Here is a 19,078-nt window from a genome sequence, read left to right as displayed (position 1 = left end):
GGAGAAATAACCCACCTGCCTATCCAAGCGGGAGAGGGCCTTTTATTTATGTGTATATACAAAAAAGATCCTTTCTGCCCTGATTGCTGGGAGTAGTTAAAATCTCAGAATGACAGTGCAGGAACTGGCTGAAGCTTTTGCCCTGCAGGAGAATCTGATAGCAGTTCGGGGACAGCCTAAGCTGACCTGGCTCTGCCTGCTTTGGGTTTGCCCATCCTTCCCTGGCTGGTGCTCTCACCTACTGCTGGCCCTACAGTGAACTGATTCAAGGGTGTAAACCAGCAGAAAACTATTGATTTTGTTGTTTGGTTTGGGTTTAAGTCAGTTTTCCCCTGGTCTTCCTCCCTGCAAAAGCTCACTGCAGGGTCAGATGAGTGTGGGCAGACAAAGGAGGAGAGTAGGAGCAGGTGACTGGGGAGTCAAGGAGAGAAGAGGGACTGCCAGAGCCACGATATGAATTCGACTTGCCATAGTGCCCTGCTGTAGACGCAGTTTAAAAGCCCTTGTGTCTTGCCTGTAGTGCAGATGAATCAATTCTTGCAAGCTTATTGCAGCAACCTTAGGTCAGGAAATTCTCTTTGTGAAAACAGATTAGGCTGTTACAAGTCACTGTGAAGCTTGCCTTTATTCAGTGTGGGTCATTCTTGAACGTGGGATTTAAAACTTCTTTCTTGCAGGCTTTTTAAAGGTTAGAGAGTGTTTAATTGCATCTTGGCAGAGATAGCAGGTCTAATATGTTTAGAAACGTATGTCTTGGACAGGTTGACGTTTCCTCCCAGGATAGCTGTCTTTGAAGTAGTAGCAGATGGAAGTCCTTCCACCACTTCTAGGCACTGACTAACTTGTCTTGGGGAAGAGTGGATAAACTGGCAGTAGAGAAAAGGATTCTTAAAAATAATTTATAGAGATCTGTATGGCTTTAGCTTTATTTACTTCAGCTTTCAGAGTGAGGATACTGGCTTTGGATTTATTTAAAATTTCTGAAGCTCAGTTGGAGAACCAAATATGATAAGGTCTTGGTTATGAGATTTCCACTTTTCTGGCTGGCTTTTCTTAGCAACATCCAAATTAGTGAATAAATAGAAGCCTCCAGTCTGCTGATGACAACAAATAATCTGTGATTCAGAGTAAAACATCTTGATCATGGACTTCGCAGTCCTAAACCTTCAGGAGCAGAAATGCAGACCATCAATCTGATATTACAGTACTGGAAAGACCCAGTTTCTTTGAAAAGGTCGTTTTGTTGCTGTCCTGTCAGTTTTGCTTCAGTAAATTTTACCCTTTAAGATGACTAGACTTTATTTTTAGCTTTAGGATAAAAAAAAGGTTAGGGCTTGAACTGAGGGGCAGAGATAATGATTTCTGTGTCTACGAAAAAGATGCTGAAAGATGCTCTCTGCGCTGAATTGTCTGACCAGCTCATATGACCTTGATCTTCTACACAGAGCATTTGCAAAGTCTTTGGGATTCTCATAGTGTTCTTTTTTTTTTTTTTTAATTTCTGCTTGCTTAATTAATTTTTGATTGCTACTTAGGTGGCTGCCTGAGAATGTCTGACTACAGCATGTCTACCTCTATTTTAAAATATACTTTGTAAAATAGGAAAATACAAAGGGAAGTTTCTGGATTTATGTGTTTAGGCTTCAGCTGTGTCTCCCATTTTTTTTGTTATAAATGGTAGTACTGAAAAGAGTGAGTTTCACTTTCTTAGCATTGGAAGGGAATAGTGCTTATTCTTTGGATAAGACATCTATGAGAAGGGTACGCTACAACACTTGCTATAACATATTAAGAGAATTCACTAAGATTTGTAAGATTTGTATGAAAATGAATTTGTCCTGATGATTCTGGATCGGGAATGTTGATCTGTAAAATATTATGCACAATTCTAATTTCAAATAATAGAATTTTAGTGACTTAAATTTACGATACTACTGTAACAAGATTAAATGCCAAACCAAACAATCTCTAAGTTTGGGGGTTTTATACTGCATTGCAGTTATAGTTGTACAATGTGTAATTGCTGTGAAATGGTACTGTTGGGCTGTAAACTTTGAGACAATATCAAGACAGGTGTTCAGTGTAAAATGCATTAATTTCACTTAAAAGCTAAGTGTAAAATTATTATACATTTGAGAAACCTAAACATACAAACTGTCAAAACTGTCATTTTCCGTTTGCTCTGCAAACTGGTGGATCAGGACAGGAATAGGATGTGGCTGGCGAAGCCGTCCCATGTTGTCTGTACCTGGAGAGGCTGGCGGCGGCACGGTCTCCTCCGAAACCCTCTAATCCTGCCCCGGTGCAGGTGTATGTTGAGAGAGGCGCTGTCAGTGCGGTGCAGGTCTGGGGGCCAGCAGAGCCGCTGCCGATGTGTCCAATACCCGGTCCTCAGGGTACCGGTGTTTTCCTGATGGTCCTTAAGGAAAAGTTTTACTGCATGGGAACTGTGCCGCAACTGCGATCCCAGTAAGTTACTGATGTTCAGTAATTATTAGACATAGTGTTTCCATTACTGCGGTCACCGCGTAGGAGAACTGTGTTCGCACTCTTGTAACTGCACATTAACTCCCAAGGTGAACCCTGGGGGAATCGCCCAGCAGCTCCTGCTGCCGGGAGGAGCAGCCCTGCTCACCCGCATCCCTCTCGGCAGCCGCTTCCTTTCTGCTGGCTTTGACGTTTGTCTCACCCTTTTCAGCTGCTTAACCCAGCCAACAAACAAGCAAAAATTCACTTTTCTTCGTGGAGCTGATTTTCTGCTCTTCTGTTGAAATAGCCAATTAGGGAGCGAACAGATGCAAATGTCAGAGGTAAATGTCAGGAGCGGTGAGAATGCAGGAAGGTGGACTTTGCTGATGGGGTGGCAAACTGCATCCCGACCAGTGCTCTCATGAAACTAACTCTGAAAACAGAGCAAAGGTGCGGCTCCACATTACAGCCCTCGAACAGTACAGCTAGTTTCAGAACTTTCTGCCACATGTTGCCACCTCCTGAATTTTGCCGATTTAGCTGGTTTTGTAATTGCACTCAAAACCAACTGTGTGAGGTGATGTGGCTTAAACAAAAAAAATCCAAACGTGTCTCTTGAAAGTGGCCCCACCATGGCCAGTTGCTCTGCTCTGTTTTTTAACAGGTCCACTTTAGGATTATTGTGTGATTGCATCAGCAGTGGAATTGGTGCAGACGAAGGAACCATAACCTGTAGCGTGCTCTCCTCACACCACATTGTGTGCATTCAGGATGAACTCTATGTAGATGAGTTTCTCAAGTACTGCAGAGTACACTTCAAATGGAGTAAAATCAAAGGGGAAGAAATCAGAGCATCATCCTGTGAGGAAAATTGAATTCTTGAAGTATAAAGTTTTCTAATGGCAGCACGCAACCTTGTCTGACATGGCTACAGTCTTTGGACCCTGGTAAAAGAAGTTAAAGAAACGATGAGTGAGGAATGCGGGAAGGGGGGGGGGGTTGCAGCTGAGCTGGCCACCCTCCCTTGGAAAGGTCAGGGACGGGGAGAAACTCTCTTTCGCTCAATTGTTTTTAAGGGAAAGTCACGGGTTTTTTTCATTTGGAGTTCTGAAATATTAGCAGCGGACCTAGCAAAGATGGATGTATGAGTGAATGGCAGCAAACGGGTAAAAGGCACATGATGAAGCACTAAATGGAAAGCACGGCATATGGGGGCATGTGACTTAGAGGAGGGGAAGATTGCCTAAAAATATATTTATATACACACATTTCTTCTTTGGAGACTATACTGTGTTGAGATAGAAACTATCTACAGAAAATGCTAGACTTTTCTGGCATCTCCCTGTGCTGGGGAAACTGTAAATATTTTGTTCCGGGTCAAATTTATTTTCTGCCTTCTCTGGAGATAATGTAGTGCTTTCGGATGCTGTATGTGTTTTATTCCTCATGCCTGGATTCCGGGATTGTGTATTTTCACTGCAGTTTCTTTCGTTGCTAAACTAGTCTGTTGGATCATGGGAATCCTTAAGCAACAAGGACAGACTTAGCTGAAAGCAGGTGTCAAAATATTAAAATTTGTCGTGGGATAGAAACTCCCCATCCCACACACACAACATATATAACCTACTGTTGGCATAGTCTTAATTTCTCTTCCTCTGTATCAAGTTCTTAATGACCTGAGACTGGCTTACAGAAAATGCTGACCGAACATAATCCAGAATGGCCCGAAATATTCGGTGATATTTGTGTGCTGCATGGGTATGTGGTGGGAGAGGCAGCTGCTCCCAAAATCTGCAGAAATTAGTATCACAGTGTTTATTTGCACCTGCTAACCCCATCAGTATTCTTTTCCCCCATTGATTTCAACTGGGATAACTAAGGGTGGCAGTCCAAAGCCTTCAGATAGAAAGTAAGAGCCTTTCTTTGGAAGCTCCTGGAAAGCCTGTGAGCTGCGGAGTCAAAGGCAAGAGCTGCGAGGCCACCCTGCTTCTGCTGTCGTGGATGCTGTTGGAATCCCCAATTCCAGAGGGAAACAAATTCCCAAGTGCTGGGTTGTGTTTTTTTCTTAATTTCTTTTGTACCCTTTTTGTGGGGCTTGGATACATTTCATCTTTCTGTGTACCTTATTCCAAAGATAGTGTGTTGAAGAAGCACAATGAAAGATTGGCGGATACAATTTGCAAACTTAGTTATCTGTGTGATGATAAAAATGGTATGAGATCGGGTGCTAGATTTACAAGGAGATAACACAGGCTTTTTAATTCTGGTATGATTGAGTGCTTGACTTTTTGCAATGTTAATACATTGCATGTGACATAGGAGGAGACTTCATTTTTGTGTATGTGCGTGATCCCTTAGGCTGTCTTAAGGGGCAGAAATTCCTTACTGTGGCATCAAGTAGCTTCTCTGGACTTGGAGCCTTTTATTGAAATGACAGAGGACTGTAGGATGAGCATTATGCGTTGGTAGGCTGTCCACTGTCACTTTCATCGCCTGGCTTCTGGCAGGACTACGGACCCTAACACTGCTCGTGGTGCTGGGGCGAGGGGCAGGGAGGGAGCAAGCCATGCCTTTGGGAAGACTGGCTTTCAAAATAATTGCGGAAAGTGGGCTAGCACCCCGAAATTGTGTGAAAAGCCATTGTAAGAGAATGTACCGCTGCCTCAGTAAGAGGCGATGTGCTGTGCAGCGCCTGGCTGGCGGGGACACAGACCTGCTCACGTGCACCTGTGTGACATGGGAATGTTTCTCTGTATAATAGCCACAAACTAATGAAATGTGACTGGAAAGCAATGGGAGGGTGTGGGTGGGTTGTGGAGGTGGTGTTTTGACCACTGGTCCAGGCTGTGGTCTGTCTTATGCTTTCCTAAAGTAGCATAAATTTTTGTTTTCTGGTTTGTTATGTTAGCAAAGGATCACATAAATTGTTTCTGTGTGCAGACTTTCTGTCATGAAATCGTAATAAAAAACACCACAGCAAAATAAAAAATCCTAAATTCTTTGTTAATGCAGTTCTTTAATTCCCAAGCTGGAATGTAAAACTGAATTATTTCTTAACTTAGGAAGCTTCTTTTGTTTTAAAAGAGAAGAGGAAAAAAGGGTTAAGTCCAAAATGGTGCTATTGCCTTTAGGTGTCTCAGTGTGGAAAAAGATTATGGGATGCAGTGCAGTCAGCAAATCACTTTTGATCCGATGCGAATGCTCCTCACCTGAGCAAAGGCATATAATGCTCTGTGTGTGTGTCTGCCTTACTATTGACCCTGATTTCCCGGCACTGCCACTTAATGGCTTTTGCTTATTTGGAGACAGGCCTGGGCTGAAGTCCCCAGCTACGCCAGTGAGATCTGTCCCTGAAACATCCTTCACCCCAGCAGTCACCACTTGTCCCTAGAGCACCGAGGGTGCCTGTGGCAGCAGCTGGCGTTAGCATTGCTCACTGTGTTTGGTTTCTTCATTGACACGGCTTCTTAATGAAACACCTGATGAGTCAGTGTTAACTAATCTCACTTGAAGGTATGGCTGTCGCCTCCCTGGAGACCACGGAGAAGCTCTGTCTGTGTCTTGAGGATGCTGTGAACCAGAGGGATGTCATTTCCATACAGCTATGGCTTCTTTCTTCATGTGATTTTATAATTTGGTACCTGTAGGAATAGCAGACTGGAAGTGAAACTGGCACGACCAGAAGGAAATGTATGTGTCCCTTGCTCCCTCAGGCAGCAGTTTTACCTAAAAGGGACGCTTTAGAGATGCATATTGAAATTGATTTTGTCTTTCTGCCCCATTAAACAAGCAATTGGTTTTCAACAGCAGTTCACAGATGAATCTGAGTCAAAGCAGACTGATTAACTGGAGGACAGCCAGCTTGGCAATTGTTTGTCATCTCTTGTTTAATACTCGCAGTGTATAGTGATACACACATCAGAGACTTAAAACTTCTCCCCTCGAGAGACAATACTGTAAATTAATCTGTTGAGAAATTGCTGAGATTCCAGCCTCCCTACCAACTTTTTCATTTAACCAAGTTAAATACTGCTAGCTGGAGTTGCTCAACTCAATGATGCACAGCCAACGCTGGAAAACTTGATTTTTGCTTTTTTGCATTTCATATCTACGAATGGGTGGTTTGGAGTTCAGTTGGGTTAAATGCGCTGAGGTGAAACTTAATTCCTGTCAGTTAATAACAACTATTCTTCATTCAAACACAGAATATGCTCTGCTTTTACTCACAAAACTGGGTGATCCTTGCGTCTACATATCATCAACAAACTTTTTTCCCCAAAGTTACGATGTCCTGAGGGCACATATGCCCATCCCTATTCTGAATATCTGAGTTTGGGGTATTCTAGTGACTAACCTGACTTTTGAAAAGCGAGGATGTTAAGGAGGGTCTGTTCAAACTCTGACAGGTCTTATCTTTAATCTCCTAGTATTCGTCATCCTGATTATTTTAAAGGAAAAATAAATGTAAAAAGCTCTTAACCATCGTCATGAACCCTCTTCTGGTTTGTTGGTCAGTGAAGCAAACATGCTCTAGTCTTGTGAGGGCTGAGAAGAGAGAAGGTGGAAAGAGGGAGGAAACTGCTGCTATTGTGTACAGGGTGCCTCTTAGTTATATTTCCTAATTCACTCTTACAAAGGGAAATTAATGAAAATGGTGGAGTTTAAATGGCTATGTCGCTACCTGCAGGGAGCAGGGAGTGAATCTACAAATTTAAGTACAAGGTTATTGGAGCACTTATCTGCCTATAATATAGGTATATGTCTCTGAACTACTGAATATTTTTATTGCAGCTGCTTTAATAATTAATCTACCCTTTGGAAGCTGCAGGCTTTTTGTCTAGGATTAATGTACTCTTAACATCTCCATGTCTGCCACCTCATCCTGAAAGCAAAGCGGTATCACAAGAACCTGCTACAGGGCACTTGTCCCATCTTTGACTGGATGTTTGTATGTCGTCTTAGAAAGTGTTTTTAATCCCTCTCTGCTGCCAGGTTCAGACATAAAATCTCCAGTTCTGTTCTGCAGACCTCTTTCACGTGAGCTAGGAGGGCTGGTCCATTAACAACTAGCAATAGTAAATGGCAGCTTTCTCTGAACTAGGCTATGAAAGAATGCATGTGCCTGACCGAAAAGGCTGTTGCATGCCTGTCTCTGGCTAGGAGTGGGGAAATGCTCACCCTTAAAACGCAGATCTTGCTGCCTAGAGGACGAGCTCTTTCCCCTGTGTGAAAGGCTGAGTCAGGCTCTGTTCAGGGCCTTCCAGCGCTTTCTTGAGAGAGACCTTGCGTGGTAAGATGTTATTCGGATCTGTCAGCAGGCACTGCAGGTTGTTGGTGCGTGTGTGTTTTGTGTTTTTCCTGTTCTGTCTTGTTGGTGCAGAAAGGTGATGAATCAGCATGTAATGTCTGCCACAGTGAAAGTGGTGTGAAGCGGGATGCTCGGCTGCTCCCATTTGTTTCGCGTGATCCCGTCAGGTTTCCTGGTGGTTTTCTCTGAAATGAAGAGCTCTTGCTTTTTTCAGGTGGGAGAATCAATTTTGTGTGCTGTGCTTTTCCCTGTTCACCCTTCTGCTTTCCGTTAAATACAGCTGATGCCCGCCATGGATTGCATGTCATACAATCTGGCTCCAAGGTGCGGTTGATGAAGAAGAATCTCCATCCGTATGTTGCGCGTCATGCTAGGGAAGATGGGGCGAGGGCAAACGTCTTTTACGCTTTAAGGCACGTTTGGTTGGTGGATTTCTGATCTCTGTGTTGAAGGGGAGAAGGGAAGCGAGACTGGGAGGTTGGCTAACAGAAGCATGGAGGGTGGCAGAGGCAACACACTCGACTCTCAAGGTAGCTTTTGTGCCTCCAAGAAGGAAGTTTGGGGCAGCCAATTAACACAAGCCCTCCTAAGGATGGAGGGATACCCCTAGGACAGGCTTTGTGGGAGGGTGGAAGAAGCAGAAGGAATGAAAATAGGAGCTGGCGAAGCTGCATCTGTACATTGGGGAGAGGGAAAGAAAAGGAAACTTAGGGTAGAAAGGAGTAATAACAGGATTCTGACTCAATAACTTTTCTGAAACCCAAGGAGTGGAAAGAGAGAGACAAAAAGGTGGAGAGCCCTGCTTTCTAACAAGATTTGTTTCCAACTAGTACCTTGAGTGACTTAGTGGCAAATATAAGTCCTTTGAATCGATCCTCTCCCTGCTGTGTTTGTATTTAATTTTTTCATATATGCAGAGCTGAAATTCTGCAGGTCTCTTCAGCGCTGCCAGTTGCATCTAAATGGAGTCTTCCTCAGTGGGTGGTGGGGTTTTTTCTGTTTGTAGCAGCCCATGAAGTTAAGACCACATGATGTTTGCCTTCATGGCTGAAACCATGTTTTAACCCAGGTTTCCAGAGGCAAAAGGTGATATTTTTCTGCCTCATTGAACTGTTTTTAATTCAGTTGGGGCATTTTCAGAGTCTCCAAACAAGGTCATACAGGTTGTCCAGAAGTAATAGAACAGCTCAGTTGTATGGCTACTGCCCAGCCTCGCTGGTGGGAGGGTGTTTCTTTCTGAATCAGCAAAGAAAATTGGTTAAAACCAGGTCTGTGCTCCTCTGTTCCCTGTGGTGCTGTTGGTAACTGAATTAGTGATGAGTACTGGCTAGAGTTGATGGCTAGTAGAAAAAACAGTATTATTTTTCAGTCTGGTGCTTTTTTTGGTCATTTCCCTCAGTTTGCAGCAGAACGTGCACCAATAAGGCAAGGATGCACCATCAGAACAAAGTATGCCATTCCCATGGCGATCACAGAAATACAAGGCTTTTCATTTTATTTTAACTGTGTTTGAACACACAAATTTCTAAGATTGCTGAGGTATACAGTTTAGCTTGGACTGCTGCTGTAGTGGTGACACTTGAGGTCATCAGAAATACTGCTTTTTTGTTGTAAAGCCATATGGATTTTACTTTAGAAACAAAATAATTACTAATTTTATCCTCTAAAATTTAGCTTCCCGTAAGGATAGTTGTATAAAATCAAACCAAAACTCTAGTAGCTCACAGTTTAGTTGTGTTGGTGATGTGGAAAGCTGAGTTGGATAGTGCAAACTCAAGTACTCTTCCTTCCAGGAGCTGAAGAGGATGACTTAGTGCCAGGATTAGACATAGCTTCTCTTAGGGAGCCAGTTCTGTGTACAGGGGTCTACCATGCACAGACTTACAAGAGGTTTGTTTTGCAACAATGCTATTTTCCCTTATACCACCCTGGCTGTAGCCCATCTGCATTGTAGGGCTAATAAGCTGCCCCTCTTGCTTCCCTTTGCATTGGAGACAGTCAGTTTATCCGTTCTCTTTGGCTACTCCACATGCACCACCCAACTGACTATTGTCTGTAATTACTGTTTGAGCTGTTCTCAGCTTATAGCTATTTATTTGTCTTGGAAACTGGCCAGCGTTTTCCATGGGATTATTTCTCTTTGTTAAAGTTGTTACAGTCATGATGGTTCAGGCAAAGCAATGCAACTGTTGGTTTTGGGACACCGAAGGCTAATTCAAGACTCAGAAACCTTGATTTACAGCCCAGAAGTGTGCACTGCTCAATGTATGGGAGATAGTAAGTGCTGTCTCTTGCTATATGCACTTAATGTTTTGCCTTCCTTGAAAATGTGAGGATTTTTGCTTGTGGAGATCAGCGCTATATCGTGATAACAGAGCATGCTCTAGCAGATGATCTTACTACTTTTTGGTTAACTGCCAGCAGAACGGAGCAAGTTTTTGCCAGGTGGAAGGGCAAAACTAGCGTAGGAGGAGGACTCTCAGCAGTCTGGAAATGGCAAACTTATGGACATGGGACAACATTCTGTCGGTAACAGCACGGGCAGATCTAATTAAGCATGTTTGTTAATTAAACAAGGTTTGTTTCTCAGCTCAATACAGTGGCTGCTTCGATTAGCTTTCTCACTTGTGTTAAAACTGTCCTAGAGTGCCATGGGTGCAGGTGGCAAACTTTGTTTCTCCTGAGGTAATGGTTTTGCTTTTTTGAGGCCAAAGGAGGCCAGGAAGCCAAGTTAAATTAGTGTGGGTTTCATCTATGAGGTTTCTGGTGGTTTTTTTCCATAGCAAAAGCTGGCAGAGTATGGAAAGGAGTCTTGGTGACCTCATAATTGCATAAAATGAGACTGCTAATTATGTTTAGGAGGGTTGCTTAGATTGTCATAAATATTTCTGCTCACATTTAAGCCCACAGACTTTCTTTTTTAAGAGAAGAATTCAGGGTGGATGTCACTGCAGTCTATGGGCTTTACACCCTGCTTCTGCTCCTGTGACTTCTGTGTGGTTTGGTAAATTGCTGCCTTGCCTGCCTTGACAATCGACAGTTCTGGGCAAATGGAGGGTTATAATTGCATTATCCCACAAATGAGACTTGAAGAGTTCACCTGATCTTGTCTTCCCTTGCCCTCCGGACAGGGGCGGGAAGGGACGCTGCTCTTCGGGTGGTGCCTGCCTGTTCCCTGCCCATGGAGGAGTGGGGGGCTCCATGGGAGGAGCACCTCAGAGCAGGTGGGACCCCAGAGGCTCCCCTTGCTCTGTTCCAGCTCTTCAGCTCTCCTGTTCAGAAACACAGACAAGGCGAGGAAAATGCTGTGCATCATGGGTGCCCGCATATTTTACTCTAACCAAGCTGGGGGGAAGAGGAGGCAGCTGGATCCAGGTTTTCTGTTGCTTTCCCTCTTCTGGCTCTGTTTCTCTGCTTTCCTACCTCCTCATGCCTCTCCCTAGTTCCCTGGCAGCCATATCCCATGGCATACTCTTTTCACCCCCTTTCAGGCTGTGCAGTAGCACAAGAGAGCCTTTGTTGTAGCTGGAGTGCTATATCTGTATGCTGTGAAAAGCATTACGGCAGCCACCTATATTTGAGACCCTGCACTTGGGGATGCTTCAGACGGGAGCTGTGTGGCTGGCACCCTGTCATCTGAGCAGCAGAGCTGTAGGGAGACTTTGGGGATACAGGAGGGATGCTGTAATGTGAACTGCGTGGAAACACGCTGGCGGTCACTGCCATGGAAGTGTTTCTGCAGAGCAACTGCTGTGTGTTCACATAGCAGCGGAGCAAGTCTTAGGATATCTGTGAAAGGGAAGAAACTTTTTTGATGTCAGGCCAGTGGTACAGAGGCCAGAGAGAGCAGCAGTGGCGGCTGCATTGTCCACTTAGAGAAGAAATACCTCTTCTTGGGGGACTTCTCAGCTCCACCTGCAAGGTGCTTTCCTTCACTGCACAGCTCCTAGTCTGCGCTGTGCCCCACAGCCAGCCTGTGTCTGTATTACTCTATGGCCCAGCACTCCATTACACCAAAAGTCATTGAGAAGAGCTGTCCTGGGGAGGCCGCTGGTGCTACAAGAAGCCCTATTTTGAGTCAGCATGTTGATGCTGTGCTGCAAGTGCATCTTGTTCGAAGGCTGTACTAATTATAAATTGGTCTTGGGAGAAGAAGATAAAAATATCTTTAGTCAGCTTGTCTCTGTAAACAACCTGTGATGCTATTTGGAAGCATGGCACAGTTTTCATGTTGCAGGGAATGCGCATGCTGTGTGTGAAGGACTTCAGCAGTCGTGGTGCAGAGCTTCCTCATGGTCAGGCTGACAAATAAAGCGGAGAAGGAAGTTTTCTGACTACCAGAGATGGCAAAGTGGATATTCCTGAGATTCTCTTCCATGCAGTTCTGGGAGAAATCTGAGTTTCCCTCAGTATTGGGGGAGGAAGAGTGTTTATTATACCAAGCATATGCTGCAATAGTGCCTTCTTTTTTAAATAAGAAAACACCCTTGAAGCACCTTCTCTGTCCTGGCCATATGAATTTGGGTGGAATCTCTCCTGTGCATTGCAGGAGAGGATTTGCTTCTGTGTGTGCAAGAAATCAGCTGGTTTGCTGCTACATCAAATGACAGCATGTACTGTTATCTGCAAGGTAACATACCCTACTGGGAAGGCATGCCAAGAGGAAGAGCTGGGTGCCAGCGACAGATGCGCGGGGAGCACCCGTAAGTGGATCCAGCGGAAACAATGCTGGGTAAGGCTGCCAGGAAGGCGGCCGTCCCCACAACAGGACCTGTCTGCGCAGCTGGAAGCTGCCGCAACTCGGCGGCAAGAGGAAACCAGCAGCGAGGCCCTGCAGCCTCTTTCGGCTGGCGGCTTTGGCAGCTCGTGCCGGTGCAGGGCCAATCCCAGCAGATCTGCCGCTCTGCTCCCAGTGGAGCTGAGCCTCTCGTGAACCTCCTCAGCCTTCTTGCCTGTGCCTTATGCGAACTTTCTGATGCGTGTGGGGCGTTTGGGAAGCTGAATAACCCGAGTGTGCTTTTTAGCGAGGCAACAGTACTTAGCCTTTCTCTTGTTCTTCAGCTCGACCGTGACTTAAACCAATGTGGTACAATGCGTCTTTGCAGTTTCCTTTGGGTAATGCATCTTGCTGTAGGTAGTGGGATGACCTATGTTCTGAACTCTACTTTTTACGCAACAGGCAAAATACGAGGAGAGGAGGGAGGAGCAGTCAACAGCCCTGCTGAAGTGCCTTCCAGTTCAATACTTTGGGACCACATCAACAGTCTTGAGGAGAAAATGCCTGAAGTACGCAAAAGGGTTTATCATCTGAACTAAATTATTCATTGAAATATTAAAAGAAGAGTACGCAAAGACGTAAACTAAGCACACCCTGCTCTGGGCTGTAACAAGCTAAAACACACGCAGGGTCTTGGGAAAAGACCAGAGTCTCAATTAGCTCAGTGCTGTCGGCTGCCTGAGTGCATATCAACACCTTCTGCGCAAGGATGATGCCAGGCTTTTGTCAGCTTTATACTCATTTTTCAGTAGCTTAAATAAAACAGAATTTAGTCTGTATTAGCAATAGACAACAGCAGCGCCAGTTAATAGTGTGCTGTAAATCTGGTGAATAAGTAACGGCAATTGGAACCTCTTTGCTCCTGTTGTCTTGTAACTCCCCTAGGTTTTCTGATTTTTCTCCTCACTATTTGTCCTGTAAATGCTTATAGCTAGTTTTATTGAGATGTCAGCCTCCTCTGCGTCCCCTTCTTGCATCAGCTCTGTTTTCAGCTGTTGAGTACATGTATGGTTGAATCTGTCCCCATCAGCATTTTAAAAATTGATGGCTTCCTCCTTTTTTTTTTTTTTTAACCATCTCGGGTTTAACAGTCTATTTTCTGACTCTGTTTTAAAAGAGGTGGGAGTCTTGCTTCTCTTGCTAGAGCATGATCACTTGCATACATCCTCTCTGCATTTCAAAGCAAAGGTGAATGACGTGTTGAGAGCTTTAGAATAGGTGAGTGATGAAGGAATAGGTGAGTGATAGAGGTTTCTTTCCTTTTTCTTTCTTAATGCTGTTGTGGAAAGGCTGGGTTGGAGAACCAGGTCTTGCAAGTTTTTTTTAATGCTGTAAGTCTGTTTTCTCTGTTTGTCACTAGTAGTGCTTCAGGCTATGTCTCTATCTTAGTGAACTTGAAGGTCTTGCCTTAACCTTGATGGCAAGCTCTGATGTTACAGCAGTGTGATTTAACTCTGCAAAGTGCTAGAGCTTGAATAGAAGTCCGTCTGCATTCAGGATAGAAGTTAATATGCTTGAAGTTGGTCAACTTGTAAGAAGACTTAAGCATTTCTTGGAATGAAGATGCTTTTCTGTGCCTCTCTCTCCCCCCTGCCCTTTCTTTCTCCCTCATATATTAATTAATAATAATCATTGTGTGGATGGGGATTTGTAGAGCCAGAAATGGAATGAACTAGAAATGACCCAGGAAACTTCTGCCATTCTGCATGTGTATATATAGCTCCTAGACAGCCACAACAAAGATACTGCTAATTATTTTCCAAATAACTTTGATGGAGGCATGAATAGAAAAAAGTACGTGAATATTTTTGGAAGATCATCTGAGCAAAAACTCTAAATTTAGAATTTGCTTGATCTGTTTTTAAATAATGTTCAAGAAGTCTTTAACAGCAACTTTAAAAAAAAAAAAAGGAGAGAGAACTTTTCATTGAAGGGTCAAAATCAATTTCAGTCTTAAATGAAAACCCAAAAATTTGGACAGGCATTTCTATTAGATATACTCGGGAAGGTTGGGGGAGGTGCAGGACAAGTCTCTTCCTGAAAAGTTGTTCTGTGTGCTCTTGGTGCTGATATCTCATATGGTGCAGAGCTCATCTGAAGCAATAACAGGAAAAGCAAGCTACACAGAAAGCTGCAAAATGTGCTGATTAAGGGATAAGAAACTTTTATTCAGGTTGTGACAGTATTTTAGGCTTCCTTCATTTTTCATGAATTCATTTATATTCAGTCGTGCTTCTTGGCAGTATCTTCATTTCCACACTGCAAGAGAGTCTGATTCTCAACCTAAGAAATACTAGCGGAGGAGGGAGAACAGGGGCATGTAGATAGGTATGCAAATAAAATGTGAACGGCTTTCTGCAAAGAGGAAGACTATCATGCAGGGTCTACAGTGGAAGCCACAGGTGTTTCTCATTATTATAGCCTGGGAGACACTGCAGAGACCTCATGTGAAATTGGGAAAGTAAGCACATATTTCTTTCCCCAAAATGATTAGGGATGGAGTTGTCCCTACCTGCTTCACCTGGGAAAAAACTTAGTCCTATGTGCCTGGCTCTGTAAAGAACTAAATAGTCATCATTGTCGTTTCCTGTTGCTGCAGCTCTGGGATGCTCTGTTTTTGGTTGGATGACGTTCTCTTTGTGTCGTTTAGACATCTCTCTTGTCCCTCTGTGTTTTAAAATAGCCTTGTGTCCTGGGACAATGCTGTAGTTGGTTGATCTAGCGTGGTCCATTGCTTGTAGTCTTTCAAATTGTAGGAGCCTACGTTTAGCTCTCTTCACCATCTGCTGAGTTCAGGCACTTCCTTGTCTGATGTATTTTAGGCTTCTTGCTCTTAGCTAGTGTCGCAGCTAATTTGGCAAGGCTCTGGTTTTATGTCACTTTTAGCTCTGCACAGGAGTTCATTACTGTTCATGTGGCCCAAAGGAATGGATGAAAGAGAAGTGTCTGAATCCTCAGCACTAGTAGCTGCATCCAGCAGGGCGAGAGCCCTCTGTGCATGTAGGGCTGTGGCACAATGATTCTGAAGAGGTGTGCTTTCTATAAGGATTGAAATTGTTTATGTTCTCTTCTTGTTGTAAGAGGACCATGTTCTTGATTGCAGCATCGTTCAGATTTTTTAAAAGGTGAGAATCGGTGGAGTGTTGACCAACCTGTCGTAGTTTTGCTTAATTTTTACCTGCTCTTTGGGGTTGTTCCACTCCCCCTTCATTAAAACTGGGAAGGGTGTCTGAGGGAAGTGTGTTGTCTCAAACGTGAAGCCTTTCTTTAAACTATGTTCTTTTCTTATGGACTGCCATTCAGAAAATAAAGCTTTTCCCCCCCCGCCCCTTCCCTCAGTCCAAGGTGTAGCCCAAGTTGATGCTGGCAGGTTGACTGTGGGAACAATTAAGAGTTTCTATTCTTGTCATTTTAAAATTTACAGTGTTGTTACGCTACAGTTCACATGCTGGCCTGTGAGCAGTGATCTAAACTGATACAGGTAATGAATTCCCGCGCTCCCAGCAGCTTGTGCACTGTTTGGCAAGTGTGTGAGCCATCTGAAATAACTGGGTGCAAATTGGCAGATTGCTTCATATAGAGCTGAGGTGCACAAAAGCTGCAATTGCATCGTGCTCTGGGTGAGATTACCTGCCTGCTGGAAATTTTTTATGTATGGGGAGAACAAGCAGTTCTGGATCATGACTAAAAGGCATCGGCAAACTGTGATCCTCATGTCTATTCGACTGCAAATGAGAAGGAAAAAAACCTTTAAAAAATAATTTAAAAAAAACAACAAAAAAACAAACAAAAAAACCAACAACCCCCCCCACCAAAACCCTCCCAGACAAATCACTGCATGTGGGTTTCTGGGGTTTTTGCTTGTAGCTGGGATATATTTACTTCTGTGTTTATTGCCATACAGTTGGCATTGTGAAAAACTGGCATCCTGCATCCCGAGTTACACAAGCCACTTTATCCTGAGCCTCTTTTCTTTAACTTAATTTCCCATGCCTCTTTTATTAGTAATCATCATGTACCTGTGAGCAGAGGGGTAACATACTGTAATATGTGAAGTAAAAGCAACTGCAATGAAATCAGATGATTGACAGTAGGGGGGAGTGCAGGGAAGAGAGCTTGCTTGGCTGCCAACTTGATAAAGCATGTTAGTTCACTGTGGTTTGTTTTTTTTTTTTTTTCTTCTGTTTTACTTGTTTTTAATTTTGATCCCCTGGCTGGGCTCTGTCTCCAACTGAAGTGTTCATTATTTATATAAGGCAGCACTCTTATTTCTTCAAGGTAAATGTTATAGCCACTTGTATAAAGAGAAGAGCTGACAAGATTGATGCAGAAATACAGGTATCGGACTGGATTTGCCATGTGCCATATGTTCTCCATACTCTTCTGGGCATCATCGCACAGAACTGTTGTTGCAAAGAGCACTGCTTCTTCAGGGTGTTATTTTAAGGTGTTTACTTTAAGCTTCTTCTCAGGTGCTGAAATGAAATTTAGTTTGCTAGTTTATCTGTACCACTAAGCCTTCGGAAAGAATGGGGAGAATATTTTGATTAGGTTTCATTTTACCCTGTGCCAGACTGAACTGATGGTCTGTGACCAGTATTGAATGAACCCTGCAGAAGTGGAGGGGAAAAAATTCCTCCTAGTGTTGTGTTTGCAGTGCTAAGAGTGTTGAGCAAATACGCTTGCAGGGATTCAGCAGAGTTTATAAGTAGTAAGTACAAAGTTTTTTTTTCCAGGCACTAAGTACTGCATAATTGAAACTTTGTTAAATTGTTGAACCAATTTATATATCCTTTTCAAAAGCAGGGGTCAAGCTTTCTTGGCACAGGCAAACATTTAACACTTCTCTTTTTTCAATCCAAACAATCTTTCCTGCTGGCAGCCAAATTGCCCATGTCATTTCATGCTCTGTGCTGCCAACACATTCTCCCTTCTCCGTAGTACTTGTTATCTCATATCGTACATACTAACTGCAGATTTCTTTCTGGAACATCAAACCAACTTGATCTGAAGGAAAAATAATTTTCTTTTTGAGTTATTGCAGCTTTCTATACATTTCCTATATTAACTGATTCTATACTCCTAAGACCAAATCTGACACTAGAAAACAAGTAGCTATCTTGGGAATGTGAGGGAAGAGTCATGAACAGCTTATGGTAATTGTTAGGACTTGGTGGACATCAGAGGAGAAGGTCCACCCTTGCTGCACCAAGGCTAAATTATGGCTATTTTTAATGGATTGGTAGCTAATTTTGGGAGTGCAGATCTAAACTGAACTTTTTGGGTGTGGTTCTTTCAGGCAAGTTTCATGGCGTACTCAAATCAGTGACAGTGTAAATTAGTGTTAATCAGAACTAAGGCATTTTAAACACACTGGCAGGTCTCCTTGGTATGCCAAGAAGGCCAGAGCACTTAGTCTTGAAGGTGTGACAGCTCCCACAAGAGCAACAAGCGTTTCCGTTAGGAGTATCCTTTCTCTGGCTTTGTAGTTTAAAAGCAGCTCTGTAGCTTGTCTCCTGCAGCTGCGTCAGGTGGAGACTTGTCTTGTGGAGCAAATATCTCGAATAAAGTCTTGCCACGTGGTTCTAGCATAGGCCACAGTCAGAAACAGCACTCCGAATTTCCCAACTTTGTCTTAAATTTTCTGTGTCTCCAGGCCAAGATGCTTGTCATTCTATGTAACTGATTTTTTTTTTAAGCTTGTTTTCCTAAGAATATCAACTAATGTAGCTCATTCAGTCACTGTATCCTCCTCCTTGCCCCAGTGCTTTCTCCTTTCCCTCTGCCCCCATCACTTTTGAGCCTGTTGACCAGTTTCAGTCACACAAAAGCAAGCCGAAGTCCTCAAGGTGCTCCTGAAGGTAGAGGAAGGACCTGGCATAGTTCAGGCTTCATCAGTGGCTCTGCTTACGGGCAGCTTGTTTGCTCTGGCAGGAGCCATCCAGAGAGAAGAGTAGGGCTTGAGGACCAGCACAGTTGGGATGGAGAAGATGCCTGCCTTCCTCTAACTCCTAACTTGCAGTGGAGGCTGAGCGTACGGACAAGGCAACGTGGGGTGTCCCAAGTACCATTTGCACTGCGGTGAATCGTGGACCTCTTCTGGGGATTTGGTTCTGTCTCCTTTGTTTGCAAGGCTCTCTGCCAGCAACAGACCACAAACTTGGCATGCAGCTCCTTGTCATTACCTTGACCTTCTCTCTGAAGCCAGTTCTTACCAGGCTTGAAATTTGGGAAGTCAGGAGGAGGAATCAAAGAGGAGGTGCGTCTGGAATCGCAGAGGTCAGCAGGCCTGCAGGGCAGGGCATGTTGGAGTGGCAGCATGTGTTGTTTCAGAGCAGTATCATCCCAGCAGTTCCAACGTGTTTGGCATTCGGCACCTTCAGAGGGTGCTCAGCTTCAGCTGAAAGGCAGGAGGAGGGGTTTGCACGGGTTTTAAGAGTAGTTAGCAAAATAGGTAAAAGCTGATATGGCATTTAAGCTTTGCTAGCCATTGCCAAGTTTCCACACATTCGTAACATCGAGTG

At 43.8% G+C, this 19,078-nt stretch overlaps 1 protein-coding gene across 1 annotated transcript in view; it reads left to right on the top strand.

The window, feature by feature from the left end:
- Window positions 1–19,078, top strand: part of SLC22A23 (solute carrier family 22 member 23) — a 114,447-nt gene that overhangs the window by 34,876 nt on the left and 60,493 nt on the right.

Source organism: Gymnogyps californianus, chromosome 2, assembly GCF_018139145.2.
Source record: "Gymnogyps californianus isolate 813 chromosome 2, ASM1813914v2, whole genome shotgun sequence".
Taxonomy (NCBI): Eukaryota; Metazoa; Chordata; class Aves; order Accipitriformes; family Cathartidae; genus Gymnogyps; species Gymnogyps californianus.
Note: the sequence above shows the minus strand (reverse complement) of the source record. Positions and strands in the feature narration are given on the sequence as shown.